Source organism: Mesocricetus auratus, unplaced genomic scaffold (genome assembly GCF_017639785.1).
Source record: "Mesocricetus auratus isolate SY011 unplaced genomic scaffold, BCM_Maur_2.0 Super-Scaffold_100031, whole genome shotgun sequence".
Lineage (NCBI taxonomy): Eukaryota > Metazoa > Chordata > Mammalia > Rodentia > Cricetidae > Mesocricetus > Mesocricetus auratus.
This window is the reverse complement of record NW_024429212.1, coordinates 4,034,983-4,060,094: the sequence shown is the minus strand read 5'-3', so window position 1 is coordinate 4,060,094 and position 25,112 is coordinate 4,034,983. Positions and strand designations below refer to the sequence as shown.

At 43.0% G+C, this 25,112-nt stretch overlaps 2 long non-coding RNA genes across 2 annotated transcripts in view; one reads left to right on the top strand and one right to left on the bottom strand.

Annotated features, from left to right (window-relative positions):
• The window catches only part of LOC110343254, a 447,219-nt gene that overhangs the window by 260,527 nt on the left and 161,580 nt on the right, over nt 1-25,112 (top strand). Inside the window, exon 2 of the long non-coding RNA XR_002385464.1 lies at nt 20,052-20,132. This is a non-coding gene — a long non-coding RNA (uncharacterized LOC110343254). The remainder of the gene's footprint in view (nt 1-20,051; nt 20,133-25,112) is intronic.
• On the bottom strand, nt 19,105-20,917 carry LOC121135162. Its single transcript, XR_005872370.1, has 3 exons — nt 20,376-20,917; nt 19,672-19,800; nt 19,105-19,234 (listed from the first exon to the last, which is right to left on the bottom strand). It is a non-coding gene; the product is annotated as an uncharacterized LOC121135162 (long non-coding RNA).

The window sequence follows — 25,112 nt, the reverse complement described above, 5'->3', positions numbered from 1 at the left end:
CACTTATCCTCTAATGCTATTTCCTTCTTGTCTCAGATTGCTTACAATCTTTTAAACCCCCTTTGTCTTAGACCACACCCTCACCTTATAAATGACTGGCAGTTATGTGTTGTAGAAAGTGTGGGCTTGACTTTAGTCACCCTCCCTTCGGCCCAGAATTCAAAACCCCATTTTGAGTGCTGCTCCAGGGTGGTGAGCAGGCTCATGTTATGTGGTCTGCCACAGTGGCTCCCCACATTACTTCTTTCTCATTCACACCTGCTTCCCCGGTTGCCACTGGTAAATCCTGACATAAAACTATGTAGAAGAGATTTGGGAGGGCCTGGTTATAACTGCTCACCCATTCTTGTGTGACCCTTGAACCTGCCTGCTCTGGAAGGCATTCAGTGATAAAAAGCAACACATCCAGGACCTCTAGGGGCATGTGCTCAGGGAAGGTAAATCTGTATGTGGTATCTGATGCCGACTTTCCAGATGGGGCTGAGAATCCCTGTGCTCCTACTATGGATCACTGCATCCTTGAAGGCTGTTTAATGCTACTCCATTTATATTTTTAATGCTTTCATTGGGCGTTTAGAAAAGCCCCTCAAAGTGTAGATCTGAGGTTCCATCTTACATAGAGGATGAGGTATGCATTACAGAGAAAATTTAATTAATCTATAAACCATAGGACTACTGGTCATTCAAGGTCAGTGAGTGAACAATATATGATGTTGGGTAAGACATTCTTAATTAGTTAACTAACTTATGTTCAGGCAGTGTCCCCCCATACTAATCTTAAATCTGCTATTTGGTTAAGGCTCACCTCCTTTCATTTCCAGAGAGTAGGGGTTACTTGGGTGCACCTAGAAGCCTGGTTTATGTGGTGCTTGAAGGGCTCTAGCAGACCTGAGCACGGCATACACGGCCTTGCCTTCCCCTTCCCTCTCCCTTGCAAACCATACATTATATCCCGAAAGCTATTCCTCAGTTGGATGCTTTCTTATACCAGACTCATCCTTAAGTCTGATCATCAAGGTCCAACCATCAAAATTCTAAAGTCCAACAATCAGAAGCCCCCCTTTGACTACCCCAATAAAATGCCCAATCAAAACATACCACTGTATCCTACCCCGTTGTAACACAGACCTCCCTTTTTTCCTCTTAAAAGGCATTATTGCAAGGCCATTTGCTACTGTTTTCTGCCTAAGTCAGAAATGAGTCATTTTGCTTCCCCACGTAATAAAGGATCTCTCTTTGAAAATAGGTGTTTGGTGTGGTTTGTACCTAATCTGAGGTTCTGGAGGAACAACCTGCTGAGTACAGGTCCCTCCAGTGCTAAAGGTCAAACCCAGGGCCTTGTGATGCAAGACAAAGGCAAACATACAGAATATGCGATGGCAAACACTCTACTAGCTGAGCCAGAGCCCCAGACAAGATGGTATGTCTTTAAATGCAAACACACCCCAAAGCAGATGTGTGTTGATCTCTTGGAGAATGTGAGCATAGCTGGCAATATCTTACCCTGTTTCTCTCAACACAGTGGTTCAGCGGGCACCATTCAGTGCTCAGGGCATGTTCATCTGGCACACTGGCAGGAATAGTACATGTTAACTGTACACACCACAGTTGTATATTGTTAAGAGCCAAGTGACAAGGGCCAAGAAGATACTGTGTCTGTATTTGATCCCATGGCGTCAAAAGCATGTCCTTAGAAATGGAATTTGTGTCTCACTTGCAGACTTGGAGAGTGGGGAGGGAGACAGCTCCACTCTCCCTTTAGCTTTCCTAGGTGTCTCTCGACATCTCCAGAAAATTGGCTCTGGGCTTGCTTCTTCTGCTCATACTGTCCCGATTTAATTTTATTTATCTTTTGAAAACAGCAGTGGACAATTTATTATCATACAGTTATGTTAATGATGGTTTTTTCCAACCATTAGTTCCATGATGCTGTGGTTACCTATAACATGGGCTTTTGCAGAAATACTTTTGGTGACAGTGAGCTTGAGATCTGGGTCCTACAAAAAGATCAGTCGGTGGAGTGCAAGCCCAGCTAGTCACCAAGAGAAGCTGTCCAAGAAATTGGGAGCAAAGATGGAAATTCCTCTAGAGTTACTTTATATGTGAGGCAAATCATCACTTAGGCATGCTTCAAACCTGTGGGCTGAGTGTGGGCATCTGGGATACTGGTGTTAAGTTCCGGCCTTACAGCTGCTCTGGACTCTTCTAGCCTCAATCAGGGAATAGCTGTCACTAGGATGAAGACTGATGGAAGCCACATCCCAGGGAGACAGCAAGGAGTTAAAGAACTGGGCTCCTGGATGCAACATATTCAGAAAATCTAGCTAGCAAGGATCTTAGTTATGTTGCCAAAAGTTGCAAACTTTATGAGCAAATGGAGATTCTACTGTGATTCAAATTTCAAAAGACTGAGGCATATAACTTCAGCTGTGTACTTACCCTGCCATCCTTAAACTCTAATTTGAGGTGTCCTCGAGATGTGCTTGCACATGTCCTTCTGTCTGTCTATAATGTTAGAACCCCCTCTGTGGCCCTCCTTTTGAAGTGTGCAGCCTCTGTGCTCATGCAAATGCCTTCCATTCACTTCTCTGCTCTTGCAAATTCCCACGGAGCTGCACGTGGAAGAAATACACACCCTTCCTTTCTAGTTGATAGGGGAGTTCAGAGCATGATAGAAGTAGGTGGACTTCTCTGGCAATCTGAAAGTATATTAAATTTGAACAGGCAAGAAGTAGGACAGAATGTAAAGAGGAAGACTTGGTGAGTTAGATAGGCAGTGTAAGGGGTAAGCTTGGGTTGTGTGAGACCCTGTCTAAAGAAGAACAAATACCAAACAAAGTAAAAGTTTCCCAACACCAAAACAACTAACTAAAAACAAGGGAACTGCACTGATCATCTAATCTGCCTTGCCTCTGGGTCTTTAAGTTCGTGTCCTTCTTGTTTGAAATCACTGAGAAACTGAATATGATTCTTACCGTCTTGAATTTTAAAAGGATATTTCATAGTGGTTAACCAACTAACATACTCAAAGCCTTTTACAACTCACGTGTGCTACATTTCTAACGAGTTTCATCTTTCCAGTTTCTTCCTCCTATCTCTCCTATGACAAACTGTTATAAATGTATTGGCTTAAAGCAAACTCTTCACTTTGTGTTCTAGAAACCAGAGGCACAACCTAAAAGTGTAGACAGGCTTCCAGAGCCTTGTGTGTTCTTTGTTCCGGGCTGCCTGCTCCAACACCAGACTGTCTCATGCTATGTTCTTCTAATGTTCCACTCTGTGTTAGGTCTCTTCTCTCTCCCACAGGGGATCTCATGATCATCCTGGATAAGTTAGGACATCCACCATCTCAATATTTTTTCCTTTAACATGCAGTCTTTTTGACCTTGTGAGGGAAAAGCCTCTTGGAGATCATGCACTAAGAAGGGAGGTATTCTCAGATCCCAGGGGCTTGGTCACTTGTGTCCTTTGTGGGGTGATTTTATACAACTACATGGTGAATGTTACAATAGACAGAACTGCAAATGCAGGGCCTGTTCTGTATTCACCCCGAAGCAGAGCTCAGCACTACACCGTTCTCCTGCGTCCAGCACTGCCTTCTGTGATTTCCCAGAAGAAGCGACCCAGGAGTCTTTGCTTTATTTCTGTAACTGGGGGCTCTCCAGGGCCTCTCATGGAACAAAGCTGCTGGCAGCCCTCCTGCCTCCATGTCAGGATGTTCACAGAACACCGCTAGCTCAGGCTGCTCGCACAGAATACCACAGGACCAGAGAGCTTTACACAGCAGGTCTTACTACATATTCCCCAAGGCTGCAGGGCCAAGGCCAAAGTGTATGATTATTCAGGTCTGAGGAGGCTGTTCTGTAGCTTACAGACTATGTCTTCTCTCTAAGCTAACCTTCCCTCAGTACTGGAGGAGGACTTGATGGCTCTTAGAAAATGAACCACACTATTGGATTAGGTTTCTGTCCTGTGACTAATCTTAGCTGTAACCATCTCTGATTGGTTAAAGTCTCTTTGTGAGAGCATCCTGAGCTAGCTAGTCCATTAGCACAAAGGCTAGTTTTCCGGTGGAAGCATTTTGTGTCTGCGTGCAGCTTCTAGAGATGTGTTCTATCATAGAAAGCAGTAGAAAACAGATATTGACATTTCAACCTGACAAAGTTATGGTGCTGAAAAGAGGCCAATGAACGTGAATGTATCAGAACCGAGAGGCGCTAATAATGTGTGATTAGTAAATGTAATGATTGCGTGGCAACACCCAGGGAATACAACTCAGCCTGTTACATTTGCTCACGTTTATTGTGTTGTTTGAGAAGCCCCTGCACTCTAAAAAAAATTGACCTATTGGCAGTTGTACTCTGGGATTTTTGTCTGCAGAGCCCTCCTGACTTGCTGCCCCATGGCAACTGCCTTCCTGACATGGAGGCAGGAGGGCTGCCAGCAGCTTTGTTCCATGAGAGGCCCTGGAGAGCCCCCAGTTACAGAAATAAAGCAAAGACTCCTGGGTCGCTTCTTCTGGGAAATCACAGAAGGCAGTGCCGGACGCAGGAGAACGGTGCGGTGTGGTGCTGAGCTCTGCTTCGGGATGAATACAGAACAGGCCCTGCATTTGCTGTCGCAGACCCTGAACCTGTAAAACTGAATGGTTGCTGTGACAGAGACCCACACATTCATGTGTTCTTCTGTAATTACATCCTCACACAGTCCTTCATCCTCTTGACTTATGTTTCGCGTTATCCTTCTTAAGTGCCTTTACGGTTTTTGCTGTTGTTGTTTTGCATTATCACAGTTTCTTAATTGGGATCCAGAGTTTGAGTGGCTTCCGGGCCTGAGGCTAGAGGCTGTGTGGCCACATTGGAGCAAAGCTTAAGTGTGAGCTATTTTGTTGTCCAACCACTGTGTTCACCTCCTGTTCTTGTCTTCTGTTGTTCATTTTCTCATTGTTTACTTTTAAAACTATAGGGAAATATGGAGTGGGTTTGAGATGAGTACAAGCCGCCAAGAGTCTGGGTGTGATGTTAGAAATGAAGATCTTCGTTCACGTTGCATCTGGTGACTTTGTGTGAGGGGCATATCCTCCTGCTTCTATTGAAGACAATTTCCACATGACCAGGAGTAAGACCTTCAGTCTGCTCAGAACAGAAACTTCAGTTACAGACACAAGGTGTCTGGGGATTGGGACCAGGATGGGAACTAGGAATTATGGGGAACATAAACCTTCAGGTGGGAAATTCAGAGGCTATAAGAACCTCGGTGTTTAAGATATAGTGCCTGACATCTATTTGAAAGTCTGAAAAGTGAAGCACAAATACACAGTGAACCTACCATTAGGCTTCTAAATAAAGTTGGATTGGTTTCTTATCATGAACCTACACCAAATGCACACAACTTAGTCTCCACTGGCCCCCAGAAGTTGAAGCAAGCATGCCATGCATCAATCCAGAAAGCTCTAGAAGGATGCAGATATCTACTTAAGAGCTCCTGTATGAACATAGCATTTGTGACTTCTGTGTGTTAATTTTGAGCCTTTTTTTTTGGTAATATAACATGAGGTACAACGAATCTGCCCTCATTTAACTGAAACAGTTGACAATTAGAATTCAACACACACACACACACACACACACACACACACACACACACACAAAGCCATTAGGTCTGAGTTGCTGGGATTCTCATTACTGGTAAACAGCAGGTTGCTTGTCTTCCCAGAAGGGAAACAGGCTCTTCAAGGAAAGCAATCCATTTCCAGCTCAAGATTGATGTCTGTAGGAACAGATGGATTGCAAAATGCGAGACTGCAACCTCAGCTGCACCTTGCCCTCACCTACGTGGGGTTTGGGTGGTGTGTGTGGGTGGCGCGGCAAGTGCGCAGAATGTGTCTATGTGAGTACGAGAAATGGGGAAAGTATTTGTGTGATACAGGGACAGGCGCTGAAGAAGAAAGGTGGGAGAAGAATAACGAGTAAAGGAGGAGGCTGTGGAAAGAAAGGCAGGTGAGGGCAGGCGGACAGATGACTACTTTGAGTCATGTAGAACACTGAGGGGACCCTGTGCCATCCGGAATTGAGAGTGCGTTTCTGCCTTTCTAGATAACATGCACTGTAGGAATGCAATCCAGGAAAATAAAACTGATAGATTAGGTGTGGGACTTGACAGGGGTGATGGCTGGGATGCTGGCCATGCCCCGCTGCAGCAGATTTCACAAAGAGATATACAGTGTCACCTTAAATCTGTTTTATGTCTTCCTCATTCAAGGTTGGGGAAGATCTCAGAGGACTGCCTTCAAAGATGGCTCTTACAGCACTGGTATGCACGTACACTGTAGAGCCCTGTGGTATTTTTAAGGCATTATTGTTGAAGAGGAAGATAGCTTTGTTGGATGCAGGTATTGGGTTATCTAAAGAGAGTCCCCAAGACTGACTCATAAGCACATGCTTTCTTTCTCATAAATATCCAAATGATTAGATTAGGCATGACTACACTCCTAATTAGAATTATTTCAGAATAATACTTGAGTGAAATCCTGTCCCATTATCAAACTGAAGCAAGAATAAGAAGTTACAGAACAGTTTCCATGGATGTCTGCAGAATTTCCAGCATCCCCATGCAAGGTTAGAGGGAAAGGGACAGGATGGAGGCTGTCTGCACGGTATGTACTGTCATAACATATTTTGAGTTCCTGCGGACATCCCCAACACGCCAACTTTCAATGCAGGACATCTTGTTAGCTATGGTTAGGGTGAATCTCCTTCCTTTTCAGATTTAGTCTTCTGGCCTGGAATGGTTGCACGCCTCTTCTCTAGCAGGCTAACTCTCTCCTTTACTTCTCACTTGCCACATTGATTGGATTCTTCCTTTTGTTGTTAGTTGTCCATTGCCTCTGAGGGGATGCTAAATGGATCAGACTGGTCCTTATTTAGTCCTGAAACCAAACAGCCTCAGTCAGTTTCTATAATGAACTTACTGCCCATGTTAACTCTGCCTCTGGGAGTGCTTTTTGTTTTCTATAGTACATAATGCAAACAAACCTGGAAGAAGGTAGTATTTAAGAGTATATGTGCACACAAACACAGACACACACACACACATACACACAGACATACACACACAGACACACACACATACATACACACAGACACACACACACACATACATACACACAGACACAGACATACACACACAGACACACACACATACATACACACAGACACACACACATACATACACACAGACACAGACACACATACACACAGACAGACACACACATACACACACATACATACACAGACACACACATACACACACATACACACATACACACACACACACACACACACAGAGAGAGAGAGAGAGAGAGAGGAATTTTCTATTAAGTACAGATGAGGGAGTGGTTCACAGCTAACAATTAACCAGCCCAGAATTCCCTATGCTCTTTAGCTCACCTGCATGAGTTCCTGAGATGTGACATGCTTGAAGAAGAATAAGCAAGATATGTGCTTTACTTTCTCATATTCTGATAAATTATTCAGAATTCCAGGTGCATCTTAGGGATGGTAGAGCCAGAAGAAATTTCAATAGTACTAGGAAACATAAAAATATAGTAACTATTATTGAGGTAGGTAATAAAAATGAAATTACTAAAAAGTAGAATGATTTTTAGTCTTTCAAAGGACAACATGGCACACATGGAGTCAATACTTACATATGCTTATGCTGTTTATGAAGTTTACACATTCCACAAAGCATCTGAGAATTGTTAGAGAAGTATAATTAACAAAAAAATATCATTTCAGTTCAGATACCTGACCACCAAGGTAGCAGAGAAATAGAACACCTTTACCATTGAATGAGCATCTGGCCAGAATGTGAAGCCTATTGGCAGTTATATGCCCAGACTGCATAGGGAAATGCTAAGTCTCAGCTCTCATTACAGAACACAGAAACGCATGCCATCCACGCTCGTAAAGTGAGTAAACTGATCTTGAGGAAGAGATTTCAGCAACACTGGTGATTACACTTGGATCACCCCAAATGTACCTGAATAAGTCTTAGATTGAGCTGACTGGCTTTATCCAAGAAAGGCAAACTTCTCTGATCTTGACAGACAATTCATTAGGGAAAAAAAAATTCCTGCACATATGTTCATCACCGACCTTCTCATGATAGCAAGGAAAAGGAACAAGCCTAGATGTCCATCAACAGATGAATGAATAATGAAAACGGTACATATACACAATGGGATCGTATCCCACTGCAAAGGAAAATGAAATTAACATATTTGCAGAGAAATAGATGCAAATGGAAAATACTTTATCAAGTGAGTTTCTGAGAGGTGACATTATGGAAGAAGAAAAAGCAAGATATATGCTTTACTTTTTCATCGTCACAATAGCAAGGGAAAAGAAAAGGCCTAAACGTCCAGGACCAGAAAGAAAAATCCTACATGTTCTCTTTTGTTGTGTGGAGTTTGTGACATTTTATACATTCATATTTACATCAGAATGAGCATTCATTGAAGTCAGGAAACTAGAAAGTAGTCCATGAGAGGACAAAAAGGAGGACTGGAGGGAGGAGGCTGCAGGAAGTACGGGGCACACGTGATATGAAAAACGGAAGCAGGGGTGGGGCAGTGGGAGTGGAAAGGTTTAAGCTGAGATGGAGAGGGGAAGAGAGATGCTAGATGCCAGAGGGGATGTAAAGGGAAGGGTCAGCCAGAACCATGTAGGAAGCACCATAAGGAAACCTGTAACTTTATACGCTAGCTAAAATAAATAAATAAATAGCTAGGCAGTACAGGGTCCAGATGCTCACAACAGATCCATGCTGTCTTTAAAACCTCCGACATCATTTCAAGAAGACGGAAGTCCTCACTGTGATGAAGTCTCCCAAGTAAAATGTTCTCAGAGAAGATAGGAGATGGGGTTTCTTCTTTTACAGAAAGAAATAATTCTTGTTTTCAATTTGATTTCCCTTCAGATATAGAATGGGTCGTATAATTTCATGAAAATGAAAAGTTTAAATCACAAAGAATTGTAAAGTTATTTTCTAGATTTTTTGGAACATGAATTTTCAGCTTGTTGAGGGAAAATAAAGTGATTGTAAGGCTATCCTCAGGCATGAGGAGAGGGGGTGAGTGGGTCTTTCCACTGAAAAACACCAACATGCCATTCAGCCTGTGCGAGCATCTGGCTTCCATGGCTTCCAGACTGGCTTTCCATCTCTCTGGCTGCCTAATGAGTCCTGAGAAGTATCTGGAATAGCAGGATCCAAAGTATAAAATCGGAAAGAGCCAGTCATCTCAAATACATGGAGCTGCAAGAGTCAAGCAAGATGTGGAATTAGCCAAGGGACCCATGACCAATGAAGGAAAATGATGCAATAGCGATCGTCAGGCTCTCAGGCTAAGTGAACTGCATGAGACCCCCAAAGACAAACTTTCATGTGGAACCAAGAAAGCAGAAAGGAAGTAGACTTTGTTTTTGTTTAGGGTGGATGGTAGAGGGTATTAGAAATTGAATATGGCCAAAATATGTGTTACATGCCAATAAAATAGTATTAGAAAATCCATCTCATTATACTGAGACTATACTGTGTAAATATTTAAAAATAAATCCCTGGTTAATCACATCTGGGGGTTTCCCTGTGTTTATTTAGTACAATTCAGAAGGTATGGAAATTTCTATTTGAAATAGCCAGGAAAGACTAGAGGAGAGATCAAATGGCCCTACCCCTCACTGACAGACTACTGACTATTGACTCATTTTGGAGAGGGGGAGTCATTGTCTTCAGCTGTGTAAACACTGGTGATCCCACTCAACCCAGTGACCACACACATAGCCCTGGTTAGACGAAATATCACCACACAAAATCAAAAGTCATGAGGATGACTGTGACAGGGATGAGGAGGAGGCAGGGTAGGAAGAGAAATAGCAATGTAGTGTATACATGTAAAAAAATGTCCAAGAACTTAAAAGGAAAAACGTCTATATATTTTCCATTTAAAGCAGTTACCTAAAATAGGACTTTCTTCTTTTCCCTAGAATAGTGTGATCCCTGAGCTGGTTTTAAAATAAAGGTTCCCTCCCATGGTCCTGAATCAGCGTTGCCAGGCAACTTGGGCTTGGGCTGAGCCCCTCCCACCATTGACACTTGCGGGGGGGGGTGAGAGTCTTTCATGAGCTCTCACTCCACACCTGGGTGCCAGGAACCTGTCTGGAAGAGGTCTTTTTTTTGCCAAAATTTGCCTTTGGAATTTATTATTATTATTATTATTATTATTATTATTATTATTATTATTTAGGATTTCAGATTAATCAAAGCATATAAAATAAGCTTTTATAGCCTTGAAGGTATAATTATAGTTTTGTGAAGTACACAAATTGGATAATCAGAACAGAGTGAGGATTAAATATAGACAAGAAGGAAGATTCTGGTGTAGCAAGTTCTTTCAACTATCAGTTTAAGATAATAACTTTTGAAACCCGCCCCTTGTGGGGAAGTCTGAGCAGCAGTCTAGGTGGCTCTACTGCAGACAAGCAAGATAGAACAGAACAGGATATGCTTTTAATTAACGTGATGTGTAAAATACAAAATACTTGGGTGAGCTTTTTCTTATTTAATTATGAATCTTTTGTCCATGCTGTCAAATTTAACTTAGGTAATATGATAATTGCATGTCATGAATTAAAAGCAAATTTAGCATCTCAGTGAAGAAAAGAGATTGGTTAGATATTTTGTTCTAAAATAAAACAAGGACAGTGACTTGGGCAAATTTAAAGCAATTGGCACTGTGAGGTTTTTCTTTAAAAAAGGAAAAAAACTTACACTTCCTTCTGTCCATATAAGAAATTTAGATATTAGATAGCATACTAACACAATTATAAAGCAAATACGAGAAATTGCTGTTTAGCTTCTGAAAATGTTTAATGAAATAGTACCCCAGTTAGCATGCTTCAGAAGTAAGATTCCTTCACATCCTGGGTCAGATCGCAGCCCTGACAAGTGTACACTGAGCTCAGCCCTGTGTAACCCTAATGTTTTGGAAACCCACTAGTGCCAAAGAAGCAGAGACAATGAAACCACATGAGTCGGAGGGCCCTGCTCTTACACGACTAAAATCTTCATTGACACAGAACGGTAGACACAGGTGTACACGAGCACACAGCACGATGAGCCAGAGCAAGGGCGAGCACAGCATGTGCGAGCCCCTGCTGTCCTGTGGAACATCCGCTTATGGGGCCAGGAAGTCGTAAGAAGGGAACACCTTTCACCCATATGCTACGGAAGGTGTGCTGTCCTGTTGCCTTCCTGGTCTGGAACTTTTAACCTGCACACTTGTCAGTGATTTTCGTTGGCAGCCCTAAGCACTTCTAATGAGATAGGAAGGCATATTGTTTGGAAGAGCATATCACTATAAAAATAATCCTACCACTGATGGGACCAGTCATCCGTGTCCCCATCCCCCGTCCATCTCCTGTCTGTGTCATGTGCCCCCATCCCCCATCGTTTTAGCAGCCATGACCTGCTAACATGTGCTCGCTTGACCTTGCCCCTCCTGTCCTGGCCACTAGGAGGTCAGATGCCCTCCTTGCAGCAAGGAACCAATCAGAAGTTGGCTGGCGGGGCTGTGCTTTACGGCTCTGGGTATGCTTTATGGACAAGTGCACAACAGTGACATGCATAGCAAAATTACCACCCTGGGAGGGCCTATGGGTCATAACAACCAGTTGACCAATCAGCAAAGAGCAGGTCGTCTAAGCCTGGAAGTGCACCAATCCTGAGACTTGCATACCCCTAGACACTCCCCATACACTGCCCTATAAGATCCCGGCCTCATGATTTCTTGGGGTCTTTCTCCAGCTATTTGCTTCAGTGAATGAATGAAAGGTCAGAGCTAATGGGTTAGCCCGTTAAACAACTACAATAAAAGACTCTTTGCTTTTGCATCGAAATGGACCTCTTGGTGACTTTGGGGTTCAGAATTCAGTATAACACCACTAACAGCTAAAGGAAAAGTTCTCACAATGCAAGTGTCCAGGGGAAGCCTGTTCTAGTGAAGACTGGATCTGCACAATCGTGAAGGATGAAGGTTATCTAGAAGGTCTTCAATAGGAAGTATGGAATGAAAAACTTCCCTTCAAACCTCTAGATATGTGTATATTTCTTCTGATTCATTTAGTGTTTATACTCCTGGATCTTCAAAGCAAGTTCTAAAAATATAAATATTCTTACATTAGAATCATATCCTTTCACTATAAAATTTAAAATATTTCACATGAGGATAATAAACACCACTCCTTGAGTACAACAGTGTTGTGACGTCCAGAAAACACTGTTTTACCCCAGCCTACCATCACCTCTGGTTATTTTCAGTACTTCTTACATAATGATTCCTGAGTTTCTAAAGGAGAGGTGATAATATTAATGTCCCATTTGGGGCTGAGCACTATACAGTGTGTAACCCTTTGTACATTGACCTGTTCTGGGTCCTTGTATTAATCTCCATTTGTTGCAAAAAGAAGTTTCCCTTAGGAGGGTTGAGAGATTCAGTAATCTATGGTATAAAGATAACTTTGGGTACAGTTTATTATTTTGTTCATTTATAATAATAGGTTTCCCCCTAGGGCCTATGGCTACCCAACTGAGTGACTGGGATGAACCAGTATGGATTGGGGAGGGGTTTACAAAATCCTACCCCTAGGTGAGGAGTTACTGGCAATTGATGGATGTCGGGGAAGGGAAAGTCAGTTTCTCTTAGGGATGCAGCCTTTGATTGTATGCCCAATTTCCAGGGTATAGCTCTATACTCATGCATATACCTCAATACTTAATTCAGTGGGTTTAAAAGAGAGAATATGGAGTTGGGAAGGAAAAGATGATGAGGAGGGTACTGAAATAGCTAAAGTGGGGAGGAAAAGGCCTGCACCTGCCCCAAACACATTATATTCACCTATGGAATTCCCAAACAAAACATATAATAACAAATCAAATAAATATACATTGGAAATAAACTGCTGTGGGCTCGTCAGTGCTGACAAATGTATGTAATAGGACAATGCAAAGAATCATCTGAAGCCGGGCAAGGATTTCTAGAAGAAGAGGGAGGGGCCCACTGTCTGGAAATAGCCTAGGTGGCAGGATTGTGGGCAGGTGGCAGTTGTGAGTCAGGAGCAAGCCATCCTCAGGCCACTCTCCATCTTGACAGGAGTGTTGGAGGCTGACACAAGTAAACAGCTAGTTTGCAGTCTGCCGTGGGCGATCCTTGTAGTCTGCTTAGTGAGGCCATATCTATTCTGTGTGAGAATTCTCCTACTGTTTTTTTGTTTTTTGTTTTTTTGTTCTTTTGGGTTTTTTTTTTTTTTTTGGTTTTTCAAGACAGGGTTTCTCTGTATTGTTTTGAAGGCTGTCCTCTGTAGAATGGGCTGGCCTTGAACTCACAGAGATCCACCTACTTTTATTCTACCATTTTCTCCAGAATGCTAGTATTTCGACGACGACAAAATTGATAAACCTATAGTTTTAAAATGTGAATCCCAGTTCCTGTCCCGATGGCTTATCAGCCACCATGTTGGCTGGAGCAGCCACCCTCTGAATGCCTTCTGTGCAGGTATGGCGGCTTTAGCTAGGGAAGACGCTGTGGGAAGAAGCCATCTCTCAGAGGAGCCCCCATTCACCCTTGCAAATGCGTCATAAACACCCAATCCTGGAATAGCACATTATGTTTGCTATTCAGTAACGCCAATGAAGCATGAGTCAGATCAAGAGAAGAAGGAACACACCATGTGTCAGGCTCAAAATGCGATTGCACCTCATAAAATGGCGAGATAAGAAAGTGGGCTTCTTTTGCAGCACCCGAATGATTTGTGCTCTGAGCTGCGTGGATCACCCATTGTCACTTCCCTCAGCTTGGAGTCACTGTGCATTTGTTTTTAGGACTAGAAATGACTTTATAGATGTGCCGCACAGGCAGGGAGCTCAAAGTTCATTTTATTTAACAAATGAGTTTTGAGCAGCCACTTTGGACAGACTTTGGGTGAGGATCCTGAGATAAAAAGACAAGAGCCTTCCCTCCTGTGTGTCAGGACCCACGAAAAGGTGTCCATTTCATTTTGACTAATGGTCAGAGAGTTTAAAAATGTCCGTGTGTCCTTAAGCCTATACTGAGCTATGGGATGTTCTGGCCTTGGCAGGGAATGTCTCTTATCTACATAACAATAGGTTTTGGCCTGCAGGTGTGGCAGGATTAAGGGAAGTAAATATCTTTGCCCTTTGTATGTCATCATAGAAGTCTTCTGTCATCTTGTCCTCACTGTTGGTTGAATACACAAGATGGTATAAGAATAAACTAAGGGTGCATTCAGTAGGGATTGAATCTGCCCTCAGGACAACTATTCTGCATCTTTATCTTGGATTCTTAACCCCTGTTTTAGCTAGCCTTTCCCTCATCCACACTCCCCTATTCAGGTACGAACCTGGGGCTGCCCGGCTGGCTCCAATTGCAGCCCCGCAAAGACAGCTTCTGACAAGGGGTCCGTCCCAGTTCAAGTTGTGCCAAGTTACAATGACAGGAAAGGATGAACAGTGGCAACTCTCAACCTGTAAATTGAGCAGAGAGCAGGCACACCTGTCGGCGTCTGCCGGCTGAGTGCGGGCACATGTCACAACATCAGTGTTGTCCCATTAATAAAAAGGAGGTCTGGCATTGGTGCCGTTGACCACTCACCGGGCAGAGGCTCTGCCTTGCCATTATAGTTTATGTGTTCTAGCACCCAAAAGAAAGGATCACAGCTTCAGATCTTTGTGAATTTTCCAAGTGATTTCTACTCCTAGTACTAATGAGGGCAATTGTCATGCACATACATGGCATTCAACTCCCTTCTAGCGATACTGAAAAATTCAAGAGGAACAGGTGGTGTAAATCTTAACAGTATTTTATACTTCACCCAGTGCGTCTGAGACATTATGATTTCCACATAAAATCAACATAAATTATTAATGCACATTTTGCATTCTTTATTCAGGTCCAAGTGTAGGAAATGTCAGATGTACTTACACTTATGGGGACTCTCCCTGATGCTAATTGTCCCTCCATAAATGTTTTATCTGATTTAGATTTGGGGAAATTTGTAGTTGTAAAGCAAATTCAAAAGCTGGTTGTTCAGACTCACTTGAAAGTTATAGCATCCTGGAACTGGACATAGGTTATAACAGTTATTTACATTAAATACAGTTATGAATTTGGCTCCCAGCACAGCTGCTCAATAATTACATGTGGCAGGGTCTGTCCTTCAGACAGGACAGATCCACAACAGCATAGGCAAAGCTGGTGTGATCTAAATATTTTAAAACAACACACATCTTCCCAGAGAACAGATCTCCCATGTCATCTGAGCACCCCCCCCCCGCCACACACACACACACACTGTGAGCAGTAGAGAATGATTTTATATTGCAAAAACCAGTGGCAGATCCCAACATAAAGAGACACATGGCTACTCTGACTCTCTGCTTTCTTCCCTGATCCCTTGTTTACTTCAGGACAGAATCTTGCTCATATGACCTCAGATCTCAGGGACACAGTGACCTGGGAACTCAGGGTCAGGATGTTCTCAGCTCAGACTGGCTGAGTTTGGTAATCCCACATATTTTGTTAATGTCATCTTATTATCTTCAGTTAGTTCAAGATATTTTCCAATTTCCCCTGTGGATTTATTCTTAACCACAAGGCTGGTTCAATACAGTTAGTTCTTCATCCACACATCTGAGGGTCTCCTTGATGTCTGTTTCTGGCTGAGCCTAACCAATTCCCTGTCTTTTGGCTCAGCATGTGGTCCATCTTTGTTGATAGCTGTGTGATCCTGGAAGGAACATGCCTTCCTGTTTACTGAATGAAGGAGTGGATATTCATGCAGCTGAATTAGCTGGTGGATAGTTTCTTCAAATCATCTCTCATCGTCGCCCCCCCCCCCGCTACTGCTAGCAGTTGTTGTGTTAAAATCTCAAATTTTGATAACGAATTAGCCTCTTCAAGTTCCTCCATGTTTGAGTCACATGTTTTAAAGCTGCATACAGTGCATATGCATTTAGCACTCAGTTATGGCCTTGGCGTAATTTGATCTTTTCCTCATTATGGCCTTGTGCTTCTTGCCCTGAAGATCATCTTACCTGGTATTAGTACAGACACTTGACATTCCTGTTCTCTGCATTTCCAACATATATTGTTCCTTTTAAAAGGCTGTCCACTGTTGATTTAACAGTGCGGCAGGAACAGCCAGTCACTGGGAAAGGGAGGAAGCATAGTATGCTGAGCTATATATTCGTGGTTGCAGAGGGAACCAGGTCAGTCCCAGAGCTGTGACTACATAGCTAGCTCGGGCTTAGCCAGTTCCTCTAGCTCAGAACATCTTTCAGTGTGTTTTCAGAGACGGTCCGTGACTTTGAACTCAGTCTGCGTGCTTCATGTGTGGCAGACAGTGAGAAAACGAACCCATTTTAGCCCTGGGAAGACTTTAAACCAGGCAGTTGCCAGATTCGTGGGTGTTGTACGGAGCATCACACCAAACCAGCTCTCTTCAAAGACCTTTCTTTCAGCCCCTCTAGGCTTGCCCTTCCACAACACCTTTCTCAATCCATTCCCACTGGAGTCAATTAAGTGATTTCACCGCGCAAGTTCCCCTTCTTCCTACTGGAGTTCAGTAGGTTACTGAAGCACACTTCAGACTTCTGAGTGAGCGTCTGTGCCTCGCTGCTGCCCTCTCAGTCTCCACAGAGCTGCTGGTCGGCTGTGCTGAGCAGAACTCCTGGTTTGGATTTCTTATTTTCTAGCTCTGCAAACACTCCTCAAACTGCTAATAGGCGATGGAATAGTGAGTATTAATAGTCAGTAGTCTGGATCGGTTAAGCCTCACTGAGACGCGTGGTTAATGTCAAATACTACAGAGTGCCAATCTGTTTTCCTGGCCACAACTATAATGGGGTTTAAAGCCAGTGAATAATTCAGAATTGCGTGTGTTTAAGTGTTAAACAATGATGAAGGACCCATCCTCTCACAGCTGGGTCTAAGCACATGCAGCATCTTCCTTCAGAAATTTATTATTACCTTGTCCTGTATTCGTGACACAGCTACACGGCTATTCCTCAGCTAGGATGGTTAAAAATTATCTCCCTTCTGAAGAAATTTCCGAATATGTTTAGATCAGTGATGGATTTCTTTGTCTGGCTTCCATGACTGTGAAGAATAATGACCCTGCCTTGTCTTGGTGACCCTGGTTTCCTTCGCTTTTATTAACGATTGTAACAGTCACCATCACTATTTGGCTCACTGATTTAAAACTATAAGACAAATGTAAGTGTGCAACAATGAGCTTCCATTCTAAAAGACATTAAGTACTATGACAATATTCTGAATCTCCTTTCTCAGGGCATGAGGGTATGAGCACCGCAGGGTCCCGGAAGCTCACCTGTAACCACACTCTAATGTAACATTCTGTAAAGAGACTGAGGAGGAGGGAGACAAGTCATTCCGCCATGACCAAAGTGTGTGCTCTAGAATGTGTGACTGGGATATGGCTTATAAAATACAAACACAGTCATCCTTGGGATTAAATTCTAGTGACTTGGTGAGTCAGCACGGTTCTGCTGGGTGACCCATGGGTGTGTCAGGTGCTATATGCATATCTCTGCCATTCAGACTCTATAACACTTTCAGTCAGACATTGCTCACTGGGTAAATTAAAGAAACTGATCCATATGCCTGTATGACAAAGTCATGTTCCCACCAAAGGGATCTCACTTCCGGCTTGTGTCTTTTCATGGTAGACTTATTATCTTTTAGCCCAGTTTGTGCTCCCCTCCCCAACATCTGCATCCTCCCATCTCTCCATGTCTGCTGGACCATGATGACCAGCATCCATCACCTCAACAGCCCTTCCAGTGTCCCTAAGCTGAGCACAGTGTCAAGGATGAGCTAGAAGATCCACAGTGCTCACCACTGGGATGTTCAGTGATCTCTTAGCTTAACTCTCTGCTGAGAGTCCTCAGCAGGAAGCCTTTACTCTCCAGTGTGTAGCTCAGACAATTCAGACTTGGAATTCCCAGTAAAACTGAAGATTGGGCAGAGGTGTTTGAACAGCTCTGGAGTATGTTCTTTCAAGATAACCATATCAAACTTGAGAAAGAAGGAAGGACTATTTGCAGGGATATTGAGCTCATAGGTCAACCTGGTAGCTCCACCTGGGTTGCAGATATGCAGTGGATGAGCTGTTAGCACCTGTTGTCACAAAACCAAGCCACTCCAAACCCAACTATAGGCTGGGGTCCCTTTAACCCACTCCCCTGGATACTTTAGTTCCCCAGATACTTTCACTCCTATCCCTTCCTGCCTTTAGCAGCTGGGTCAGAAGATCCCTCTAAAAATAGTTGCTTAACTAATCATTCAAAGACAAAATCATCAAGAGATATTTGAGAGTCTGAAACAATGTATTTTATTTTTGCTGTGTTCTATGCTGTGATATTAAGTTTTTTCTGAATGGTCCCATTTTGATTCATCTTAGGGAATCCTTTCTTTCTTCCCCCAGAGGGAATTTTCATTTTCAGGGCATGAGGGTATGGCTACCACCAGGGACATTATAAAAATGTTGTGTTCTGAAGGGAACCTCTGACCATGGAACCTCTACTTCAAGGTGGAGGTGCCAACCAAAGACGGTATAACACTACTTAGACGGTGCTTTGTGCCACCCGTGCTGGTGGCTCATCCTCTGAGCTCTAGAATGACTAGGAATGTCACGTCTGCTTCTCGGCCTGTGTCCGAGAACGTGCGGAGGGTGTCGGGGATTGACAACACAGAGACTTGTTTAACAATATAAAGAAAACTTTAAACAGGCTCCAAAAAGGTTCAAGAAAACCTCCTAAGAAAAGCTCCCACCAGAGAAGCTTCTGCTCTCTCCTCTACCCTGGCTGGTTCTGCCTGACACCAGAGGTGGATGTGTGTGGGTTTTGAAGGTGCGGTTAGTCTTTGGACAAGGTCGAGGTCAGGGCGGTTTCCGTGGGAAGGCCTTTTCCAGGAACTTATTGTATCGTTTTTAGTAAACATGTTTTTACTAAACATTGTCTTACAGCTGCCTACTCCCAGGCAGAAGGGGAAGTGGGTCTCTGCTCAAGGTTTGGTGTTCCCACATAGGAACACTGCTTTCTCTTCAACACCAGAGAAGCATCCTCCATAGACCTGCAGCTGAAAAAGAACAGAGAGGGACTACCAGGGAGAAGGACTTCACCCTTACTGTAGAACCACACTTCCTCATTTTTAATAAGCTATGGAACTTAAAAAGAAGGAACACAGAAATTCAGGTGTGATTTAGAAGTATTTTGTATGTTCTCAATCATGTCATTTGCATTGTCACCATGACCCCACTATGCATTTATAAAGACATGCTATTTCTTTCTAGAAATACATAATGATGACAAGAAAACTTCAGTTTCACTTTTATGAAAGGAATGGGGAAAGGGACTAGCAGCATTTGTATTTGTGGTCTGTGTTTCCCACTAATAACTACTAGCCTGCCCTTGCAATACAGCGTCTATTGCTCTGTGTCATTTTTGTGTCTCCTAATAAAGTCAATCCCCCCGACTGGTAGACAGCTTTCCAATGCTAATTCTGAAAATGCTCACCTTGAAGTTTTCTGAGCATTGCCCTCCGAGGTAAGCAAGCCAGGAGCTGTTGCAGTGTAGCAATCAATAGCATCTAAACTGCAAGTAACACGTTTTATGACATCTTTCTTAACTTCATTGCTTAAATGCCTATAAGGACAAAGGAAACTCAATAAAGCTGAATTGTCCCATGATGTTTTAAATGGTTAGTTGGCACAAGGACCAGCTAGCTATCCATGGAAATATACCTAAAAACTTAATTTATTTTATTTTAAATTACATAACAGCCCAGGTTCTCACAGCTTTAAACCACTTATGTCTCTCTGCAGTCGTGAGTTTGGTATAGTCAGAAACATCTTCATAATAAAACTAAGGCACATCTATCTTGCTTTTTTTTCTAGTTTGTGTGTCGTCAGCAGAGACTCTCAAGGCTTCACTTGATGACCAGACTCTGAGGGAAGATGTGGGTGCTATCAGTCAAGGTAGGCCTTAGCAAAACAAAAACACCAAAGCGGTAAGTATTAATCTCCTTTGTTTTGAAAAACAGGTTAAGAAAAGTATATCCAGATGTTCTGCTAACCTGTGAACTAGTAATGTGAGTACAATAGCATGCAAAAGATAACACACCAATCTCAAACTTTCCTGGCTTACCTTGCAATACGGAATGACAGTTATGCCGGCGTAAATGAAAGGCAAACATAGTGGTACACACTCCCATCTCCTACCTCTACCCATGGGGCTTCCTGTGTTACTGATGCCATGGTGGCCACTGGCTGATGGTCCAGGCCAAGTTTTGGTTTCTTGGCCAGACTATGTTGACAACTCCCTTTCTTGAGCCAGGGCACAGTGCTGATCGCCTATCACCTGCAACGCCACGATGATGACGGGAGGAGTGTAACTGCGCATGTCAGGAAGGAACACAGGGGGGACTGGAGACCCAGAGGTGACACTCTGGTAGAGCTAAGTTTGTCTTGGAGAAAAATAGAAAGCTTTGTACTGAGCTCTGGTCACTTTACGGAGGGGTCGAGAGGAGAAAAGCCACAAAGACGTAGAAAAATAGAGGAAAGCTTATCCTTGGGAAAACCACAGAAAGTTCTTCACATGGCCTCAGAGCACCTGAGAGCAAGTGAAAGACTGAAAGGAGGACCCTGCAAAGATGGTGACAGAATGAGAGCCCTTGTCCTTCTGCTTGCTCCCCTGTCCCCACCGACAGGAGATAGGGCCCAGAGGAAAGAGGGGGGGAAGCACCTACAGATCATTAGCTTTCTTCCCTCCACAGCATCCGCTTATCTCCATGGCAACAGCACACCTATTGTCTCTACCTTTCAACAGGAATCTTATTGTCTTAGGTCATAAGGTCCCGGATTAAATATGACACATAACCAAACCAAAACATTAATTTTTCGATCACTTGAAAGGTACCAGGTATCGTAGTATACGCATATACACCATCACAATTTATCTTTTATGTGAATGCCAAATGCTGACATAAAATACATATGCAACTTGTACTAGCAATAGCTATCAATGTGGACGCTGTTCTTAGTCAGTTTAGTGCTTAGAACAATTGAGCATCAATGTCTGTATTTTTGAAACAATTGAAGTTATGGTTCCATTGTTTTTATCAGACTCCAGAGTCATGTCATCTGAACATGTCTATGAAATATTATCATGCTGGAGTCACCTAGATTACAGCAAAATCTCACTTCTGCACTGTGAAGTTCTACACCTGGGAGGCTAATAGGCTTAGTCTACATTGTGGGGAAGCACCACACTTGGTCGCATCAAAGTGTGCACAGAGACATGACACTCGGGTTGTCCAGCAGATGCCAGCTCTGTTCCTGTGTGTCCCCTCTTCTCAGCAAAGCCAATGAGTGTGAGGCTTTGACTTTCCTCTTTCTTTAAATGCAGCATGTAAATGGCAGACGAAAGTGACCTCCAGTTGTGTGGGGAAAAGAGAAGGCTCTGCCAAAGCAACTTGAGCTGATTGCTCAGAGGGATGAGGGTCTGGAGATCTTAGTCAGAAGCCGCACAGGAAATGGAAAGAGAGCTGTGAGCCCAGGAATCGAGCAGTAGGAGAGTTTAACGAGATATGACATTCTAAAGTATCTTCTGGAAGTGATTTTTAGAGTGAGCTTTAGATTGTGCAACTTAAAGTTTCAGAAAACTCAGAGCCATTTTGTGAGAAATTGATCTGGAGCAGAACCTGTCACCACTGTTCTTTCCGGTGCCAGGGAAGGCTGTCTTTGCTGACTCCTTATGCTTGATTAAAAGAAAGGGCTGCTGCTATTATTCAGGTAGATGAGATACAATAACAGCAACAAACACTGTTGCTTAAGAAATGAATCTGGGGAAAATATAAAAAATAATGAGAATCTCACTTGTGTTGCCAGAGAGAAATGGAGTTTGGTGAAAGAAGCTTTGCATGGTATTCTGGGTAGCACGCATGAGCTCTTCTCTCTAGAGCAATATAACTGAACAGAGGCTGACGTATGAAATACGTGATTCCACATTGCCAGCCTTACCTGGCACACAGTAGGATAGCACTCCCATCAACACAGCTTCCTGAGGGCATTAGAGTTGGAGTTTTGCTTTCCATTTCTCTTTTCAGTCTAAGAGTAGGTCTTGTTGAACAAAGCCTGGATTGTTAAGTCCTTTGGATTTTTCCTTTTCTTTCTTTTTTATTTTAATGTTCTGTGTGGTAAACACCTACATTTGATTGGCCTTGTTGCCCCCCTCCCCCGTTTTTTAAACAAAAGAATTGTGCATTTCATTTATAAGGACAGGAAATTACTCCTTTGATAATTATGGTATTTTTCAGGTGATAAGTACTTAAAATTGCAAATTGGTCCTACCATCACTTGCCTAAATATAAGTCACTTATTTTCCAAAGATGTCATCTCTCTCTCTCTGTCTCTGTCTCTGTCTCTCTCTCATACACACACACTCTGTCTCTGTCTCTCTCACACACATTGTCTCTGTCTCTCTGTCTCTGTCTCTCTCTCTCTCACACACACACAGACACACAGACACACACACACTAGTACAATCACATTAACCCTGTTGCATTATCTACTTGCCTTTTGAGTCCCCTTAGAATAGGATGTCAATGAGAATGAAGTAAAATCCATCTTATATAACAACTACATTATCAGTACCTAACCCAGAGCCTCAACATGGCACCGAGACCATGAGCACCTATGCCTTGAAGGAGAGCAAAGGGTATAGGAGTGTATGGACATAGTATCCTGTGAAGCATGGTTTTGCAGGAAATCATCTAGCACAGGAAAATCTGAGTTGTCCAGTGAGATGTGAGATTTATCCTGGTGCCAAGTTCCCAATCCATTCCACATAGAACACCCTGCTTGTAGTGTTGACATTGGGAAACCAGGCAGGGTTGGCTCCTCTGTGGGCATCTGCACACCTCCTCTTTCAATAGAAGGAGACTAAAGTGTGGAGATGGCATTTCATCAGCTTCTCCTTTGTTGGATTATAGGTGCAGCTTCCAGTCTATAGGTGTTGTTCTCTAAGAGATGAGATACTTGGAAGGGAGGGGACAACTTCTGTTATATAGATACAGACAGCAGGGTTGTCAGATGGAAATAAAGGAAGGGGATGTCTAATTTATTATAAAATTATTATAATTTGTTATATGAAATTCAAATACTGAATATCTTTTTTATAAAATGTTAAAGCAGAAAGCTAGCAGAGGTTTTAAACTGCACAGATTTCAGTGAAAGGCAGCACACTGTATTCTAAAGCAAAGCATAGATAGAAAAGGCTGTGGTTTGTGAAACACGCTGACGTCTTCCTGCTGCTCAAGCACATCAGAGCAACTTTGCCAGAGGGATCCTAAGGGAAACAGTAGAGAATGGAAATGTTTTTAAATTATGAAGAACAATACAAAGATATAACTAATAAGAGCATATAAACCTGACATTTAAGAAGAATATTAAACAGACAGTCCAAAACCAGAAAACATAATTAGGGGTCAGGAATATATTACAATGTAATGTCATGCATTTCATGGCAGTGGGCATGAGATTAAATACCCTAGGCTGAAGTCACTACAACTCTATTATGTCATTGGCTTAGAAAGCCTGGACAGATCCGTTCATTTTCTACACATTATCAAATTCACTGAGAGAGCAACCAAAAATTTAGGAACGATGATTGAAGGTACCCCACTTGAAGAAAGGAGGACTTAGCATTAACTGAAGCTTAAAACAGCTTATTGCCCCTGCTGCTGCAGATAACTGGAATTTGGGGCAGTTCTGAAGTAATTTTATACCACAAAAACTTCCTAGGGACATAAGATAAATAACCCCCCCAAAAATCAAAGGAAACTCAACAGACTGATACCTTTGTGGGAAATCCTCCATGCACCTGTTATATAAGTACCTTAATTTTCCAGACCTTCACTGACTGCTCAACGGAGACAGACATGCTATTCCGTCCCAGGAGGCCAGTTTACCTGATCACAGTTTACTCTCTCCTCTCCTACTGTTCTATCCCCCTCCTCCTCTCTGTACCCTCCTAATCCATTTCCCCTCTATTTCTATCCAGAAATGGGCAGGCCTCCCATGGATATCAACAAAACAACAAAACATGGCATATCAAGTTGAGGTAAGGCTAAGCATCTTGCTTTGTATTAAGGCTGGGTAAGGTGACCCAGTATGAGGAATGGGCTCCCAAAAGGCAGTCTAAACATTAGGGACAGCCCCCAGTTCCACGGTTAAGAGTCCCACAAGTAGAGCAAACTACACCACTGTTACGTATATATAGAGGGCCTAGGTCTATCCTATGCAGGCTCTCTGGTTGTCAGTTCAAACTCTGTGAGTTCCTATGAGCCAGGATAGTTTCTGTGGGTTTTCTGATGGTGTCCTTGACCCCACTGTCTTTTAGAATCCTTCCTCCTTCTCTACAGCAGGGTTCCCTGATCTCAGTCTAATGTTTGGCTGTGGTCTGCATCTGTTTATACCAGTTAACTGGATGAAGGCTCTCTGATGACAATTGGGCTAGTCACCAGTTTATGAACGTAGCAGAGTATCTTTAGGCACCATCACATTGACTTCTTTTTCCACTGGCCATTTTTGGTTCTAAGCTCATCTCTGGGCTATGTGACCTCTGCATTCTGGTACTCCAGGCAGTGTCAAGGGTGGGCTCACTCTCATGCCATGGGTCTCAGGCTAGACCAGTCATCTTTGAGTATAATTAAACGTTAGGGCTGAGGCCTGCATTGCTCTTTCCAGTTCTCTAACCGTTCTGGACCCAGCTAGACTCCTGCAGGGTCTGAAACAGGGATGCCCTTGTCTTCATTCAGCAAGGCCTATAGACAGGACACACAACTTGGAACTGGACCTGTGATTTGTCATTGTCTTTACTTATGAGTATGGCTCAGTCAGTAAAGTGCGTGTCCTGTAAGTATGAGGATCTCCAGTGCCCATGTAAAGTACTAGACA